Source organism: Nicotiana tabacum, chromosome 16 (genome assembly GCF_000715075.1).
Source record: "Nicotiana tabacum cultivar K326 chromosome 16, ASM71507v2, whole genome shotgun sequence".
Lineage (NCBI taxonomy): Eukaryota > Viridiplantae > Streptophyta > Magnoliopsida > Solanales > Solanaceae > Nicotiana > Nicotiana tabacum.
The window spans coordinates 112247687-112267904 of NC_134095.1; positions in this window are offsets into that span (position 1 = coordinate 112247687).

The following is a 20218-nucleotide window of genomic DNA, read 5'->3' on the forward strand; positions in this document are numbered from 1 at the left end:
ATGACAAATCAGTGATTGGCACAAAATGGATCTTCATAAACAAGCTTGATGAATATGGAACAGTTACAAGAAACAAAGCAAGACTGGTGGTCCAAGGTTACAGCCAAGATGAGGGTATAGATTATGATGAGACTTTTGCTCTAGTTGCAAGAATGGAGGCAATAAGACTTCTTATAGCTTTTGCAGCACACATGGAGTTCACTCTTCATCCAATGGATGTCAAGAATGCCTTCCTGAATGTATACCTAAAAGAAGAAGTGTTTGTTAAACAACCTCCAGTGTTTGAGAGCAAGGAGTGTCCTGAACATGTACAAATTAGACAAGGCTCTCTATGGACTCAAGCAGGCTCCTAGAGTTTGGTATGAACGATTGTCCAAATTCCTACTTGAGCATGGCTACAAAAGAGGTAAAATTGACAGTACTCTATTCTTGAGGGAAAAAGGTAAGGATCTTCTTGTGGTACAAATATATGTTGATGACATAATTTTCGGGGCAACTACTAACAAACTGAGTAAGGATTTTGCCAAATTAATGGGGAGTGAGTTTGAAATGAGTATGATGGGTGAGCTTAACTTTTTCTTAGGCTTACAGATCAAACAAAGCCCAAATGGAACCATGATCCATCAGCAAAATATGCAAAGGAGCTGATCAAAAAGTTTAACATGAATGAATCACAGAAAATAGACACCCCCATTGCCACTGCCACTAAATTAGACATAGATGAACCTGGTTCATCAGTTGATCAGAAGTTGTATAGGGGTATGATTGGTTCACTTTTGTATCTAACTGCCAGTAGACCTGACATAGTTTGAGGTGTAGGGCTTTGTGCTCGCTTTCATGCTAATCCAAAGGAATCTCACTTGACTGCTGTCAAGAGGATACTGAGATATTTGAAAGGCACTACTGATATGTGTCTTTGGTACCCTAAAGGTAGTAATTTCAATCTAGTAGGGTATGCTGATGCTAATTTTTCAGGTTTCCTTATGGATAGGAAAAGCACCTCAGGTATGGCTCATTTTCTTGGTTCATGTCTTGTATCAAGGGCCACTAAAAAGCAAAATTTAGTGTCCTTATCCACTGTTGAGGCTGAATATGTTGTTGTTGCCTCTTGTTATGTTCAATTGTTGTGGATCAAACAGCAGCTGGTAGATTTTGGCATTGAAGTTAGTTGCATTCCTATCTTTTGTGATAATACTAGTGCTATAAGTATGACAAAGAACCATGTTCATCATAAAAGGACTAAGCACATAGATGTTAGACACCACTTCTTAAGAGATAAATATGAGAAAGGATTTATCTCCATAGAATTTTATGCTACTGATAAACAAATTGCTGACATCTTCACTAAAGCACTAAGTAGAGAAAACATTGAGAGGAACAGGTTGGAATTAGGGATGATTAAGATCACCTAATAGGACCAGCTCCGAATGCAAAATGAAAACAAATTGGCTAGGAAATCTGAACTTGTGTAAATATCTAGATTAATTTTTACTCAGCTTCATACTGTAATTAGTATACTCCTCTGACATGTGTTAATATGACTCACTGATCTCTTACAACATTTTTTCTATTATGGAAAATTGAGGCATGTTCAAGAGAATTCTAAATGAAGAACCTGGTTCATCAGTATGGGTTCATCTGAAAGCTAATGTATGTTTTCTATACTCTGCACAATTAGAAATATAAATATTTAAATCATGAGCAGAAGTCCTACAATTGATTCAATTCCTTAGAAAATACTATCAGTTAGCTTTGAACCAGTTTCGACTGCCTTAGAACTCTAAACCACAAAAATTGCCTAAAATCTAGGGAAGCTTAACCGATCATTCAAACCTGCAATTTCAGGTTGATTAGACCTCTAATTGACCACTGCTAAAGTTGTCGTTATACATTAAATGTGTATTTCTCTTTAAATACACATCATTACCTCCTGTCATCTCCATAATTCTAAATCGTCAAAAATCCCTCTTCACTTTCATTTGTCTTCTTCTCTAAAATTCTAACTCATCAATTCACTCAAGAAAACAGCGATCATGACAAACCCACAAGAAAATCTTAGAACTCCACCACAACCCACTCCCTCCGATTCATCTACCCCTCCTCCACCTAGTACATCTCCCAAACCCAGGCTGAGAAGGGTGAAAATTCTTGCTCGGAAAATAGTAGCGTCTAGGGCTCTCAAAAAGAGATTAAATGAGAAATTAAAGGCAAGCCAGGTCCAAGACTCTGACTCCAACTCTGATTCTGAGTCATACAAATCCACCAGTAAGGGGGAAGGACCGGGTCTTCCGACTCTGAAAAGGATCAAGAACCCCCTTCTAAGGTAAGTTCTTCTTTGTCTGAAAATCTAGAAACTAGGTTTGTTCTGGTTGGGCCTGTTAAGGATGTAGAATTACCTGAGTTACAAAGGAGTGGAGGTAAAAAGAAATCTAAAAAAGAAAAAGAGAGAGAGGGTTCATTTGGTGAAGAGAGGGGAAATGGGAAAAAAGTGGTTGATCATTCACCCACTACTGATTTGCATATGCCTGCTATCTGTGGGGTTGAACAAGAAAAGGTAGAAGAGAGTGGCAAGAAGTCAAGGGGAAGTGGTTCTGGTAAAGCTGCTGAAGGGTTAGTTCATCTAAGCACACAAAGAGATAAACCTGGCATCTACTGAAGAAACCCTCGATGACCTGTTGAAAAAGGTTGGTGCGAGTTATGATCCTAAGAAACGAAGAACTCCCACACCAAAAGCCCCCAGTTCTCCTAAACCTTCCAAGAAAAGAAAGGCTTCATCCCCAACAACTACTGAAATTTTATTGCCAAAGAGAAGAGCTACAAGAAGCAGGGTAGAGTAGAGTAAGAGTGATCTTCAAAAGGCTCTAGCTGAGAGTAAGAAGAAAAAGCTGGCTAAAGGAAAAGGGAAGGTTGCAGAGTCCTCAGAGGCTGTGGAGGCTGAGGAGATGGAACAGGTCCATCAGGAGGAAGTTCAAATAGTGGAGGTTCAGACCCCCAAGCCCAAAAAGCCCAAGACTTCTTCCAAGAAATCTTCCTTTATATCTAAGGCTATTGAACCTTCATTATCCAAGAGGACAAGATCTGTAGTGAAAGTAAACAAGTAAGAATTTCTGAAGATGAGGAATGGAGTGGATAAGAAGTAGAAGATGATTCTGATGGTGAACAAGATAGGCTTGCCATGTTTAGCAAAAGAAAATTTTTGAAGGGTAGACTGCTGAAAGACCTGGTGGAACCAGGAATGATGAAACTGGTGGATGCCTTAGCTGCTCAGGGGTGGAAGGACATGGTCCTTCATATGGATGGTAGGCTAGCCAGGAATGAAATCATTGAGTTCATGGCAAATGCAGAGGTTAAGGATGGCAAGGTTAGTAGCCTGGTGAAAGGAGTTCAAGTGCCCTTTGATGCAGAAAAACTGGGAGAGATCCTTGATATACCCTCTGAAGGGTTTGATGACTGTACAAGGCGAAAGTGGCCTTGTCTAGACTCCTTTCCTACTGCCCTTGACATTACTATGAGGTTCTATGATGCTGAAGATTTGAATGAGGCTAGGGCTATTCAGAAAAGTGAAATGAGACCTCAGCACAAGGTCTTGTTTGAATTTGTCAATAAGTGTCTATTTCCCAGACATGAGAGAAGGCATATTGCAAATTATATGGACCTAGTTCTTATGGAGTGCCTGGAAAGTGGAAGGCAAATTAATTGGCCTGCCTTCATCATCAAGCTGCTGGACAGGGTCACCAATGGCTCCAAGGCTCATGCTACCCCTATGGCTTTATTCTGACTACGATTTTGGATAGGTGCAATATGCCTCTGAAGAAATGGGAAATGGCCTCAAGCAAGGATCACTTTGGCATTAACACTCTGATTGTTTATGACTACTTAGTTAGTTCCATCCCAAATGAACCTGGTTCAACCAAGAAGACTCCTATCAACAGTAAAGTCAGGGCTCTTGTTCAGGAATATGAAGTCAAGGATGCTGAGATAGCTAGGATCAAGGCTCGTGTGGCAGAGGTAAAATCAGAGAGGGATTCTCTCAGAACTGAGCTTACCAAATAAAAGGATAAGAATGATGGAATTCTTCATAATATGTTGAATCTTCTCCAAGCCCAAAACCAACCTTCTAGCTCCCCCAAGCCTTAGGAATTCTAGCTTTTTAGTACTTTCAGTGACCTGGATTAGGGATTTTTCTATCCTTTTGCTCATGGTTTAAGTGTTTTTTGTTTTTCTGGTTGTGGATTGTGGTAGCAACATATCCTCTATCAATGATATCTACTGTTTTTGCTCTTATTCAATGTTAATCTTTCCTTGATAGTTTAAATATGTTTGTTTGATTACTGATGATTACACCATGATTGCACTTGCATCTGCCCCAGTGGCCATAAGTACTTATTACAATCTGGGAATCACACTTTGTATGGAACTTTGCGATGATGCCAAAACGGGGAAGAGATATTGTGCTTTACACATTCTGAATTAAGTGATTGATAACCTAATTAACCTGGTCCTTGATGAAAAGTGAATTTTCTAAACTTTGAATTGATGGTTCAGCTGAGTTCTTATAGGATCCAAGTAAGTAAAAAGCGCAGAGTTTGTCATCATCAAAAAGGGGGAATTTGTTGGCCAAAGAATAGGTGAAGTTTTAAAGATTGACAAAAGAACTCATACATGGACCAGGTCCATCTTGTGAAGCACATTCATGATCATCCTATACATGTGAAATGCACGTGAAGGAGATAAATCTAAATGATTAAGAAGCAATATCTCCTGATCTGATTGAAAAGGCTGCATATTGGATAAGGAGAGAAAGACTCCTTACATAAAGAAACACAGTTTAAGAAGAAGATAGTGTTAGAGTTTGAGATCATCATGAACTCTTCTATGATGGACGAGTAGCAATTGAATCCCAATCAAACTCTAATTACCAACCTATTAAATGTCAGTGTTGTTCTCTTTTACAGGTAATGCACATAAGCAGAAATTAAACTTAAATTGAGAGCAAAAGAGCAAGGCATTTTTGCAAGCAATTTATATGTGATTTGAGTGTGCAATACTGAAGCTACTTGAACGAGATAGAAGAACCAGTTTCATGTGTCTATCTTTTATTCTAGTTCAATTGTAGTAGGTAGTTTTACAATGTACCTTTCAGCTTTTATAGAAGCAATTATGTTAGGTACCTAGAGTGTTCAAGTTAAGAGTTAACTTAAAGTTGTCGCAACAGTTGAGGCTGAGTGCCGCAACGAGATAGAGTTAAACCTTAGCTTTACAAAGAGTTTTTGTAAATGTTGTTTTGGCTCTGTGATTTTAGTAAAAGTTTGGAAAAATCCTACTGAGTAGTAGGTCGTGGTTTTTTCACCTTTTGAGCCAGGTGTTTTTCACGTAAAAATCTCTATGTTCTTTATTTTTTGTATTTATTATTCCGCAAACAGTAGTAGTTGGAACACCTAGAAGAACCAGGCTCTTCTATAGTTTAGATAAGCAAAAATTGGGTACCACACAAATCCCCCCCTATTGTGTGGTATTGACACTTAAAACATCAATAGGTATGGATAACTGCTACACCAATATAAATGGTAAGATTTGGATCTTCCGGACCTCTTTATTTGAGGTCTTAGAGATCTCCAATGACTCTCAACAAGTTACTATGGAATTCAAACATAAGAATATTCTGAATCATTCTGGATGACCTTTGTATATGCCAAAAATAAAGAACTCTTGAGAAGACCTCTATAGGAAAGTTTACAAATTTGTAGCCATATTATTAATGTCCCTTGGTGTTTATCTGGAGACTTTAATGTTATTATGAATGCTGAAAAAAAGAAAGGAGGAAATCCTCATAGAATGCAGAAAAGCTGGGACTTCATTGACAGTATGGAAGAATGTGGAATAGTGGATGTCGGTTTCTTAGGTCCAAGATTTACTTGGTGTAATGCACGGGATAGAAGATACAGAATATGGAAAAGATTGGATAGAGTTCTAATCAATCAAGAGTGGACTGCAAAGTTTCCGAGAATTAGTGTAGAACATCTAGCAAGCACATGATCTGATCATACTCCAATGCTAGTTAGATGTTCTAATACTGAATTTCAAGGTATAAAATATTTCAAATTTCTTAATTTTTGGACAGAACCTTATTTCAGAGCCATTGTGGAAGAAAGTTGGCAGGAGGTTATTCATGGCAACTCCATGAGGAAATTCCATCAGAAGTTGAAAATTCTTAGCAAAAACCTCAGTAATTGGTCCAGAGAACAAATTGAGAATATTCACAATCATGTCAAAGAATAGGAAAACAAGATGCATACTTTGGAAGAACAATACATTGATGACAATAAGATTGAGGCAAGAGAAGAAATGCATAAAGCTCAAGCAACGACACCAAGTGGCTTAAATGTGAGGATTCTTTATTGAGACAGAAGGCTAACCTAAGGTGGCTAGATGAAGGGGACTCAAACACCAAATATTTTCATTCTATTATCAATGATAAAAGGAGGAGGCTTACTCTACATAGAATCAAAGACCAAGATAGCCATTGGCTAAATGGAGAGAAAAACATTGGGGAAAAAGTTGTTAGACACTTCGAAAAGCTTTTCAAAGAAGATGGAAGTCCACATCTACAATATATGGACTGTATTAATCAAGTTATCACTTAAGAGGACAATGGCTCCCTCACTATTATTCCCACTGACGATGAGATTAAACAAGCAGTGTTCGGACTTAATCCTAACAGTGTTCCTGGTCCCGATGGTTTCAATGGACACTTCTATCAAAATTGTTAGGCTATTATAAAAAAAGACCTCATGGTCAATCAGTCTCTCTAATTTTTCTAATAAGGTTATTTTCATTGTTTCTAGCACATGTAAATGCTTACATGTCAACTTACAAAATTCTTCTCTAGCACATGTATAGTTCTCATTCCTAAAGTGGAAAATCCCACTTCCTACTCTAAAATGAGACCAATCAGTCTCTCCAATTTTTCTAACAAGGTTATTTCCATTGTTTCTAGCACATGTAAATGTTTACATGTCAACTTACAAAATTCTTCTCTAGCACATGTATAGTTCTCATTCCTAAAGTGGAAAATCCCTCTTCCTACTCTAAAATGAGACCAATCAGTCTCTCCAATTTTTCTCACAAGGTTATTTCCAAAATTTTGAGCAATAGATTGGCCTCTATACTTCCAAGTCTCATATAAGATAATCAATCAGGTTTTGTCCATGGAAGGCTGATTACTGAAAATGTTATTCTTGCTCAAGAGATAGCACACGGTATCAGAAACAAAAAGAGAGTGAAAATGTGATTATTAAATTAGATATGTCAAAGGCCTATGACAGAGTTAACTGGCTATTCATTATGGTTGTATTGAGGAGATATGGGTTCTCCAAATATGGGTAGACCTGATCCTGAGATCTATCTCAAATATTTGGTATTCGATTATAATCAATGGTGCCAGAAAAATCTTTTTTCACTCTACTAGAGGCCTAAGACAAGGTGATCCCTTATCCCAACCCTATTTATTTTAGGTGCTGAGGTATTATAAAGAATGTTAAATGGTCTCAAGGAAAATCACATGTATACAAGCTTCTCAATGCCAAGATTTGGACCTCAAATATCACATCTTGCTTATGCGGATGATCTTATCATATTCACTTCTGGGGATCAACTTTCTTTTAACATGGTTAAGCATATTTTAAAGAATTATTCCAAGTGCTCTGGGCAGATGATTAATGATGACAAGAGCTTTTTTCTTGTTAGTCCTAATACTAATCCAGAGGAACTATCCAAGATAAAAAAACTCCGAATATAAGCACAAAGAATTTTCCTTCATTTATCTTGGGTGTCCTATATATGTTGGTAGGAAACTAATATCTACCTTCAATGATGCTATTACTAAAGTGGTTAGAAAAATATCAGGTTGGCAAGTTAAACTATTATTAGCTGATATGTCACCTCCCAATGAAATTTTTCTCCAAATTGAAAGATATTTGACAAGATTCTTCTAGGGATCAAGTGATGAAAAGAAGAGACATCATTGGAGTTCATGGGCAAAAATGTGTTATCCAACTGAAAAAAATGGACTTGGTTTTAGAAGACTAAAAGATATTAGTGATGCGTTGGCCATGAAAAGATGGTGGAGATTCAGAACTGGTAACTCTATTTGGGCCAGCTTTCTCACAACAAAATACTGTAGATTGGCTCATCCCGTGGACAAAAAATGGAGAGCAAATTTATCTTATGGATGGCAAAGCATTTTGGCAGTCAAGGACAAAGCTGAGGAGAAAATAATGTGGAAGATTAACTCAGGTTCTTCAAGCCTATGGTGGGACAACTGGACAGGTTTTGGAGCGATTGCTCTTGTCATAAATCACAATGGCACCAACAGACATCAAACTGTCAAAGATCTAATTGATAATGGACACTGGAACATTGATCACCTACACTTACCTGAATATTTAGCTGAAAACATTCTTAGCATACAAATTAGGGATCCACATTGTCCTGACACACCTATTTGGATGCGTACTACTTCTGGAAAATTCTCTACTTCTTCATCATGGGATATCACCAGACAACACAAGGCACAAATCTATACTTTTCAAGATGTCTTTCTTAGTGTGGAAATGCTAAAGAACAAGCTTCCATTTGATAATATCATTAGTAGAATTGGTATTGAGGTGGATACCAAGTGTTGTTGTTGTGCTGATGCCAAAGACAAAACTATTCGTCACACCTTCCTTGATGGAGACTTGGCCAAATTTATATGAAACATTTTTGGAATCCCTCTTGGAATTCCATGGAACCAGGTTCCATCAGAACTCAAAAGATAAAATGGTGGACTGTAAAGCCTATAAATGGCTTACACAAAGATCTTCTCAAAATTATTCGTATATTTATTTTATGGGAGATACGGAAGGCTAGATGTGCCAACAGATATGGGAAGAAAAAAGTATCTAAAGTCAAAGTTATTCACTAGATCTTCTACCATATAAAGTGGATAGTATCAAAGACCAACTCAACCATTCAATGGATATGGAAATGGAAGGAACTCACCATACAAAATATGAGCAGCTCACATAAGATTGAATGTATTATAGTGAAGTGGATCAGACCTCCAACGGGATGGATAAAGCTCAATACAGATGGAAGTCACAATTCAGTAGACTCTATTGGAGCAGGAGGAATTATAAGAGACAACAACGGAAAAATTATGATGGCCTTTGCTAAATATCTAGGAATTGGCAGCAGTAATCTAGCTTAAGCAAAGGCAACAATCTATGGTTTGCAGTGGTGTATCTCGCATAGATTCCAAAGCATTATCTTGGAAAGTGACTCTCTAATTATTGTAAACATGATAAAGGGAAGGAGAAACGCTGCTTGGCAACTTCAAAATTCTATAGATTCTATTACTCAAATGTTATCTCAGACAACCAATATAGTTCAACATTGTTACAGAGAGGCGAATCATGTTGCAGATGCGTTGGCAAAATGGAGCATGGAAGAACATGAGAGGCAATTTTATGATGTTAAGGATCTTCCTAAACAGGTTGCTGGTGCATATTTTCTAGATATACAAGATACAACCGCCATAAGGCACAAACAAAGAAGGAATATGCTTGTCTAATAATCTTTTTGGGAGTTTTGGACTGTTAATATGTTTTATTCCTCCCTGTATATGCTAGCTTTAAAAAGCGGCAGGGGTTAGTGGTAACCTCTGTTTTGTTGTAACATCTTCCTTGTTATGAAATAAAGGCACAAATTAAAAAAATAACCCTTTAATGGAGGACGGGGGGAACCAACGACTAGGAAATGAAAAAGTGGTCGGTCTGGCTTTTTAAAATAAAGGGACATATAGCACATGCCTAGAATGCACTATACCAGATCACTTGGCTAACGACCGTTAAGATGGGCCATTAGTCCAATTTTGTTGCATTATTATTATTATTATTATTATTATTATTATTTTTGGTAACTAACTATTTCATTACCAAGAAAAACACTTACATGTATAACTAATACCCCTGAAGTTGGACATATGTGTCTCGACCCAAAACTCCACTAAGTCGTTATGACACCTAACCCAACCCGCTAGATGACCGCAACCGTAAAAGTCACCATTATGATAAGAAACCAATAGAGATAATGGATAAAATAGTCAAAAGAGTTTAATACAACTATCCTAAGGACTAGTAGTACAAGTCACGAGCTACTAAGAATAAGAGTACAACCCAATCTGAAGAACGATACATCATCCTTTAGCAATCTACATAAACAGAAATATAAACCCTAAACTACCACAAACAAGTAGTAGCTGGCATCTACAGTGTTGGTCATCTTCCATGCCAGGCCCTCTGATGTTAGCTTAAAGTATATATATTTATATGTATATTGCCTCATGTTTTACTTTTTTTTCGTGGATTTAGGATGTAAAATGTGTTGATTTATATTAATTTGAGGTATTTTTATGTGTAGGAATGATCCGGGAGAAATTGGAGGCGAAATGTACGAAATTAGAGCCAAAACGGACGAAAACAGAAAACTTGGAATTTGCAGCGCCTAGCCCTTCCTGTGGCGCCAGAAACAGAAACTCCAAATTGGCAGCACCATGGAGGGCGCCTGGCACTAGGCAGGGTGCCGGTGGCGTGAAACTTGTCCAAATTCTCCCGGGACAAGGTTATTTTGGTCCAAGACCCCTTTAACTCGTATAAAAGGAGTTCTAAACCTATTTTGGGAGATATCTAACATATTTTGAAGGGAATCTAACATATTTGGAAGGGGATCTAATATACTTTGAAGGAAAATTCATGTGGGGGAACACACATCACGCTTGAAGGAGGCTTCTACCTAGTTTTTCTTCCCTTCTCTTCCTTTAATCTCGTAGTTTATTAGTTTTAGAGTTTTGGGTGCTACATGAACGTTGTAGTTTGAAGCTTGAATTACTCTTATTATTTATGATATTGGTTTATTTATTCAATCTTGCGCTTAATTATTTGATTGCGTGATCACCAATTGAATACTATCTACGAATCTAAGATTGAACTGGGGAGAGGGAATTCTAAATTGCATATAAGATTGAGCAGAGCAAGATCTTAACTCTGAGGGGGGTAGAATTGCGGTTAGGATAGGAATATACCTAATCGCCTTGCTTGGTTACTACACAGGAATTATTAATGCGTTCTTATTAATTCTAATTCCATAGGAATATAGGCGTTAGATTAGCTTGAATAGGATAGTTGTACTTCGAGAGAAAGCTACGAATAATAATTACCCTGTCAACAAATAAACCAAATAAATTAATTAGACGATTTAAGTGAAAATGTCAACGGGATTGTTAGCTAACCCATAGCTCTAGAATATTCACTCACATTGAATTCGTCTCTATAATTCGCCAACTTGTTTTCTTCTCTTAATTTGTTACTCTAGATTAATTTTAGTTAAATATTCATATGTTAGGATTCACTTGAATAGATTAATTGTTTGGTTTAATGTAGTTGATAGTTAATCACAAGACCCTATGGATACGATATCTAAACTTACAATCCTGTATTACTTGTCGACCACGTATACTTGCGTGTGCGTTTGAGAGGAACACCCTTGAACTCCACAGTCGCTAATCGTTGGATATCTGCACGCAAGGTGCAGAAATGTAGTATGAGTACAATCGATCCCATGTACTCAGTAAGCATCTTGACTAACCTAGTTGAAGTAGTGACGAGAATTGTTTGTCAAATGATACTCGCTAAAATATCTGTGTAGTTAAATTTGTAATAGAAACGACACTAGGAATAACAAAGTAGATTACAAGAGCAGATGTGAGAAGTAGTAAATGACTAGCTAAAGGAAACACGAACAAGTTCCTTATTATCACAACCAAACCTTTTCTAGTAGCTCAAGTCATGTAGTTGACGCAATAATCACTGAAACAACATAGTAGACCCACAAACTTTCATAATAAAAGGAATTTTTTAAGACATCAAATCAAATGGCACGGCAATACCTTTCATGCATTTATCCCATCCTCACCAAACTTATGCATGTATGTCAAATCAAATAGCACGGCAACACCCTTCGTGCATTTATCTCATCCTTACCAAGTATATATATATATATAGCAGTACCAATAGGGTAAAAGGAATGCCATTAACAGTAATAGCGGAGTAGAAAGTACACAGATAACAACAATAAGCAAGTCAGAAAGATGTGGAAAATAGTAACAGGCGAGGTAAGAGGCACATAAGTAGTTATAGCAAGTAGGGTAGAAGAACATAGATTTCAACAGCCAGCGAGGTAGAAGGTTTAGATAAAACCACAACAAACGAGCAAAGACATAGATGTAAATATAACAACAAGAAGGTAGGCATGAACGTAACAACAACTAACAAATAGAACGCATGTATAGAAAAACAATAACAAATAAGATAGAAGGCTAAGACGTCACACCTCAAGTAACATAGAAAACATAGGTGCAACAATAGCACCTAAGGATAAAGGCATAATCATACATGCAAGGAAAGATAACACAATATAATGCATGTCTCTCATCCTCGTCTGCATAGAAACACCCTTCGTGCCATGAATAATAAAACTTGCACGGTATCACCTTTCTTACTTTTACTCTCTTCCTCACGTGATAATATAAAAATAATGGCACGACATTATCCTTCGTGCATAATAATGTATAAGAAATGGCACGGCATCACCCTTTGTGCTTTACACTCTTCCTCACATGATAATGTATATACAATGGTACAGTATCACCTTTTGTTCTTTGCACTCCTCACATGATAATGTATATACAATGTCATGGAATCGTCATTCGTGATTTACGCTCTTCCTCACCAAGCACATGTATATCAACAACAAGCAAGGTAGCAAGCATGGACAATATCAAGAAGAGTGGTTAAGAAAATACACCACATGAACCTCATTCACAGCTTTTGTACCAATAAACAATTCAATAAACTTTAAGAACCCTATTGTGCAAGTATCTCAACAAAGCTCAAATTTTCCTTTCAACATAAGGATGGAATCCAAAATACCTTAGAATAACGGTCATAGACATGTATTTGTTATTTGGTATAGTGGTAACCGAATTTAGCACGTCAACAATTTCACAAAGAGGCCATCACATTTAATCAAGTTATAATAGGCTAAATCACGGTTTCTAGTATTGAAATCCGTACTCATATAATTAAATATTTCAAGTAAAAACCTAAGACAAGAAAATCATAGAGTTCATCAAGCTACAATGAAACATATATTCCTCCTCCCGAGCATAGAAACCCTAGAATATGCATAGATACCTGTCACCTAGTATATGCATCATCCCCGTGTGACCCTTCTATCTTGATCGGTGATTCTGTTTGAACGAGCCCACTATCGAAAGTCTTGCAAGCAACCTCCACTAAACTAAGCAAGCTAGAAGCTAAAGTGAATCTTTTCTAGCATCTTTTTCTTTGCTTTGACCGCGACTTTGTTTGGTTTTCTTCTTTCCTTCGGCCCATGTTTTAAAGCTAGCAAAAAGTTCAAGCCTTCGAGATCTCTCTTGAATGGCAGAGTAAAAATTTTCTCAATGAAGCTAGGCAAGACACTTCATTTTGGAACAATTGCACAATCCAACATCGTCTCTCTTAGAAATACTCCTCAAAACAATCAAAACCTATTCAAATATCATCTAAGGAAGTCAAACAAAGGTACTGAGACATTCCCAATCAATAAAGGTTTAACCTTGGCCAAAATCCTAAAAGTCAAGAAAAAGTCAACCCGGGCCCACGTGGTCGAAATACGAGATTCGGACCAAATTTCGATTACTCATTCACCCCCAAGCCCCGACATATAATTTATTTCGAAATTCGACCTCAATTTATGATCTAAATCCCAAAGGACCCTTTAGTGAATCTAAAGTTGTTTCTTTATAACACGACAATATGGAACCAAATGATATAGGATCTCGCAAGTCTCGGCACCATCCGATGCAACCCCCAAGTCCTAACCGTACGCAAACCCAAAAATCCTTAAATGTTACTTATAAGTCTCGAATCCATTGGAACCTTCTCGAAAGTCATTCACTTTGTTGTAATCATATTTGGTGAAGCCTTCCTCAAATCATAGCCAATACACAAGCACATCTTAGTCCAAGAACTAATATAACGCATGACCATGCAATCCGATCGTCAATGGCAGACTCCCCCGCTTGACTTGAATCCATAAAACACATCGCTTGTAACCCATAATACCATTCCTTCGCAGCTGCCCCGGTCTTGCACTGTTACTCAGCTGAATACTTTATAAACTTATGTGACTCTAGTCATAAAACACTTCAAGGACTCTGCTAAGTACAAACTCACCCTGGTGACTGTCATGCTAACTTCTTCAAGTGCTCTGAAATGATAATGTATGCATTCCATTGAATAAATGCCTCATACGAAATACACAACCTCAAATCCCACCTGCCAGCCTCAAATCGACATCTTCCCATGATCCTGCTACGATCACAACAACTAAGCTAGCAAATAGTATTCCCGAGCCCATACTCATCAACCAGATACATGAATCCACTTCATCCCACAAATGAACAACTTAAAGATCCACCCACATATCCTTATCTATGTTTGGACAACAATAGAAACGATAATCAACCATTTATAGCCCTCATAGTCCATCTATAACATCACAAGTTGATGGTCCATAGTTGATACAGAGTGCCTAAAATAACATACGAGTGTCAAGCTGAATCATTATCGCATGATACAGAAAAAGAGATGGGAAATTTCCTAGATGCCCTATAGCCTCTCGAAGATAAGTATGGACCTCATCATACCGATCTACAAGACTCTACTAGACACTTGCTCATGACTCGTAGAACCTATGAACCTAAAGCTCTGTTACCAACTTGTCACGACCCAAAATTCCACTAAGTCGTGGTGGAAACTAACCCAACCCGCTAGGTGTGAGCCTAGTAGTAAAAGTCACTATTATGATAAGAAACAAACAGAGACAATAAATGAAATAGCCAAAAGAGTTTAATACAACTATCCCAAGGACTAGTAGTACAAGTTACGAGCTACTAAGAATAAGAGTACAATCCACTCTAAAGAACAATATATCATCCGTTAGCAATTTACATAAACAAAAATATAAACCCTAAACTACCATGAACAAGTACTAGCTGATATCTAGAGTGCTGGTACGTTTTCCATGCCAGGCCCTCAAACTCCACAACCGCTCATTGCCGGATATCTGCATGCAAGGTGTATAATTGTAGTATAAGTACTGTGATCCTATGTACTCAGTGAGTATCTTGACTAACCTTGTTGAAGTAGTGACGAGGTTTTTAGGTCATAAGATACACACTAGAATAATCTGTGTAGTTAAATTTGCAACAGAAATAATACTAGGAATAACAAAGTAGATTACGAGAACAGATGTGTTAAGTAGTAAATGATTAGCTAAAGGAAATATGATCAAGTTCCTCATTATCACAACCAACCCTTTTCTAGCACCCAAGTCATGTAGTTGAAGCAATAACCACTAAAACAACATAGTAGACCCACTAATTTTCATAATAAGAGGAATGTGCTTAAGACACAAATCAAATGGCACGCCAACACCCTTCATGCATTTATCTCATCCTCACCAAACATATGCATGTATTTCAAATTAAATAGCATGGTAACACCCTTCATGCGTTTATCTTATCCTCACAAAGCATATATATATATAATAGTACCAACCAGGTAGAATGAATGCCAATAACAGTAACACTGGAGTAGAATTACACGGATAACAACAATAAGCAAGTCAGAAGCATGTGGAAAAAGATAACAGACGAGGTTGAAGGCACAGAAGTAGTGATAGCAAGTAGTGTAGAAGAACATAGATTTCAACAACAAGCGAGGTAGAAGGTTTAGGTGAAACCATGACAAACGAGCAAAAGGCATAGTTGTAGATATAACAACAAGAAGGTAGGCATGAACGTTAAAAAATTAACAAATAGAAGGCACGGATAGAACAATAACAAATAAGGTAGAAAGCAAAGATGTGACACCACAAGTAACATAGAAAACAAGGTGCAATAATAGCAACTCGGGATAAAGGCATAATCATATACGCAAAAAAAGATAGCACAATATAATGCATGTCTCTCGTCCTCGCCTGTGCGGAAACACCCTTCGTACCATGAATAATAAAACTTGCACGATATCACCTTTCGTACTTTTACTCTCTTCCTCACATGATAATATAAAAATAATGGCACGACATTATCCTTCGTGCATAATAATGTATAAGAAATGGCACGACATCACCGTGCTTTACACTCTTCCTCACATGATAATGTATATGCAATGGCACAACATCTCCTTCGTGCTTTGCACTTCTCCTCACATGATAATATATATGAAATGGTATGATATCATCCTTAGTTTTGTACACTCTTCCTCACTAACCACATGTATATCAACAATAAGCAAGGTAGGAAACATGAATAACATCAAGAAGAGTGGTTAAGAAAATACAACATGTGAATCCCACTCACATCTCTTGTGCCAATAAACAATTCAATGAACTTCAAGAACTCTATTGTGCAAGTATCTCGACAAAGCTCAAACTTAATCTTTAACATAAGTATGGAACCTAAATATCTCAGAATAACGGTCATAGACATGTATTTGTGATTTGGTATAGTGGTGACCGAATTTAGCACATCAACAGTTTCACAAAGAGCCTGTCACATATAATCAAGTTGTCATTGGCTGAATCATGATTTCTAGCATTGAAATTCATACTCGTATGATTACAGAAATCAAGTAAAACCTAAGACGATAAAATCATAGAGTTCATCAAGGTACAAGGAAGCATATAATTCCCCCTCCCGAGCATGGACACACTGGCACATGTATAGATACCCGTCACCTCGTATATGCATCACCCCCGCATGGCCCTTCTATCTTGATCGGTGATTCCGTTTGGCCAAGCCAGCTATCGAAAGTCTTGCAAGAAACCTCCACTAAGCTAAGAGAGATAGAAGCTAAAGTGTATCTTTTTTGGCATCTTTTTCTTTACTTTGACCGCAACTTTGTTTGGTCTTCCTCTTTCCTTCGGCCCATGTTTCAAAGCTAGTAAAAAGTTTAAGCCTTCAGGATCTCTCTTGAATGACAGAGGAAAAATTCCCTAGACAAAGCTAGGTAGAACATTTACCTCATTCCGGAATAATATCACAATCCAATACCCTCTCCCTTAGAAATACTCCTCAAAACGGTCAAAACCTAGTCAAATATCATCTAAGAAAGTTAGACATTACTAATGAAACATCCTCGATCAATAAAGGTTTAACCATGGGCAAAATCTCAAAAGTCAACAAAAAGTCAATTTTGGCCCACGTGATCAAAATCCGAGGTTCGGACCAAATCACGCTTACCCATTACCCTCGAGCACGGATATATAATTTGTTTCAAAATTCAACCTAAATTTGGGGTCTAAATCTCAATTTTATAAAATTCTTAAATTCTACTCAAGACCCCTAATTTCTACCTTGAAATTCATAGATTTGATGTTCAAATTCATTAAAAAGTAGTTGAAATTGATGGAAAACTAGTTAAAGAATCTTAACAGTAAATTTGCGAAGAAAATCCTCTTCAAAAATTGCCTTAATGGATGTTAGGGTTGAAAAATGGTGTAAAATGAGCTAAGTCCCAAAATTCTCACAATTTACCAGCTGCAGATATCGCAATTGCAAACTAGAGTTCGCAATTGTGATGATCACTAAAGCGATCAACTGTTCATAAAAGAAAACTTTTCTGAGCCTGCTGATAATGCCAAAATGATGAAAGCATCGCAATTGCGATGATTGGGCAGTCCGCAAATGTGGTCAATACCTCGCAAATGCGAGTCTGCCCCAAATTTCTCACAGTCGCAAATGCGACATGAACCCCGCAAAAGCGAAACGCTTTACCATTACATTTGCTGAAAGAGCTTCGCAAAATCGAATCTGAACCACCCCCCTCCAACATCACAAATGCAAGCCTGATTTTGTATTTGCGAACAGGTTCTACAAATGCGAGACCTGCAGACTTGGTGCACTAACTTTCCTCCTAAGCCAAAAAATCAGTCTACTAAGCATCCAAAACACACCCGGGCACCTCAGACCCCAATATGATCATGCACACAAGTATAATAACATTATATAAACTCGCACGCTCACTCAAATCACCAAAATAACATCAAACAATAAGAATCAATTATCAAAACTCATTTTAACTTAAAACTCAATTTTGCCAACTTTTCATATAATGCGCGGAAACGACTTTGGGTTAACCGGGACCCCAAACAAACATGCGTACAAGTCAAAAATCATCATACAAACCTACCGGAATTAGCAAAATACCAATCTAGGATCGATTTATCAAAAATATTGACTATGGTCAACTCTAGTCATTTCTAAAATAAAAAATCATATTTTCTTTAAATATTTTTAAATTTTTCAAAAAACGACATGTACCATACACGCAAATCATAAATCATCAAATAGAGCTATAAAATATCTTGAAACACAAAAAGGAAACCTAGTACTCAAAACGGGGACGGATCAGTTACAATATGGCCGCAACTTTAGTAAACCACTTCTAATCATAAAGTTGTGAACATTTCTACAGCACAATAGAGTGAGACTAGCCAGTTAGGAGTTAGTCTGAGGATGCTACTGGTCGTCTAGTGATGCAGGGCTTTATCTGCTGGTTTTTACTATACCATCCATCTATTTCGTATTTCGTATTCCGTATTTCGTATCTCTTATATTGTTGTTATTTTATTATGAGTCTATTGATGATACTAATATATTGTCTCTTGAGCCGATAGTCTCCTGGTAACATTATCTCTGCCCCTCGGGGTAGGGGTAAGGTCTGCGTACATATTACCTTCCCCAGACCCCACTTGTAGGATTATACTGGGTCGTTGTTGTTGTTGTTGTTGTTGTTGTAGGTAAGATTTTGATATAGGGGTCGGAATGGAATTCGAAGAGTTGCAGTAGTTTCGTTGTGTCATTTGGGATGTGTGTGCAAAATTTCAGGTCATTCGGATGTGGTTTGGTTGGGTTTTTTATCAAAAGCGTAATTTAGAAGATTTTGGAATTCTTAGGCTTGAATCTGATGCGTATTTGGAGTTTTGATGTTGTTTTGAGCATTCTGAAGGTTGGAACAAGTTTAAATGAGGTTATGGGATATGTTGGTATGTCTGGTTGAGGTCCCGAGGGCCTTGGGTGAGTTTCGGGTGGTCAATCGGACTATTTCATGATGTTTGGAATTGCAGAAAAACTGCTGAAGTATTGCAGAGAATTAGACCTTAGCGTTCGCGAGTAGGTCCTCGCGTTCGCGAAGGGTTAGCTGGAGAAGGCTTTGATTTTGGCCTTCGCGTTCGCGAGGAAGGCTCCGCATTCGCAAAGGGCTGGATGTTTATGCATCGCGTTCGCGAGGGAAGCTCCGCGTTCGCGTAGAGGAATTTGATCAGCTGGGCTTGAGGTATTTTATTCATCGCGTTTGCGAGAGAGGTAACGCGATGGGTCAACCTGAGGAGCCATCTCGTTCGCGATGGGCTTGTCGAGATCGCAAAGAAGAAATTTTTGTCAAAGTTGATTTGTGCTTTGTGAACGCGAGGCGTTGACCGCGTTCACGAAGAAGGAAATGAGGTCTGGGCAGAATGTTTAAATAGTCGTCTTGTCCGCGATTTTGGGGTTTATTTCTACCATTTTTTAGCATTTTTGGAGCTTTTTGAAGAGGATTGAAGAGGGATTCAAGGGAAAACACTTGGAGGTAAGATTCATGGACATAATACTCGATTCTAATGTATCTACCTAATTAATCATTGAAATTAAGCCTAAAATTGAAGAACAAGGGCTTGAAATTGGAGAACTAGAATTTGGGATTTGAGGGGTCGTTTTGTAACGACCCAACCCATCGTTTTGAATAGTACAACCCTGTTTTCCCATTTACTACTAAATTCATGCTTTACAGTTGTTATAGGACTCACCGAGATAATTGTTACAAATCTAACTTTTTGTGATAATATTAAACAAAAATTGTAAGAATATATATTTTTTCATATCAAAATTTATAAAAAAATAAAAGATTATGTATATGCAGCAGAGTTAACATCATATCATAAGATACTAATTAAGATAAATGTAATCCCCCCGTCCAAATATCCATCATCTTTTGGAACCAAAAAAACAAAGATA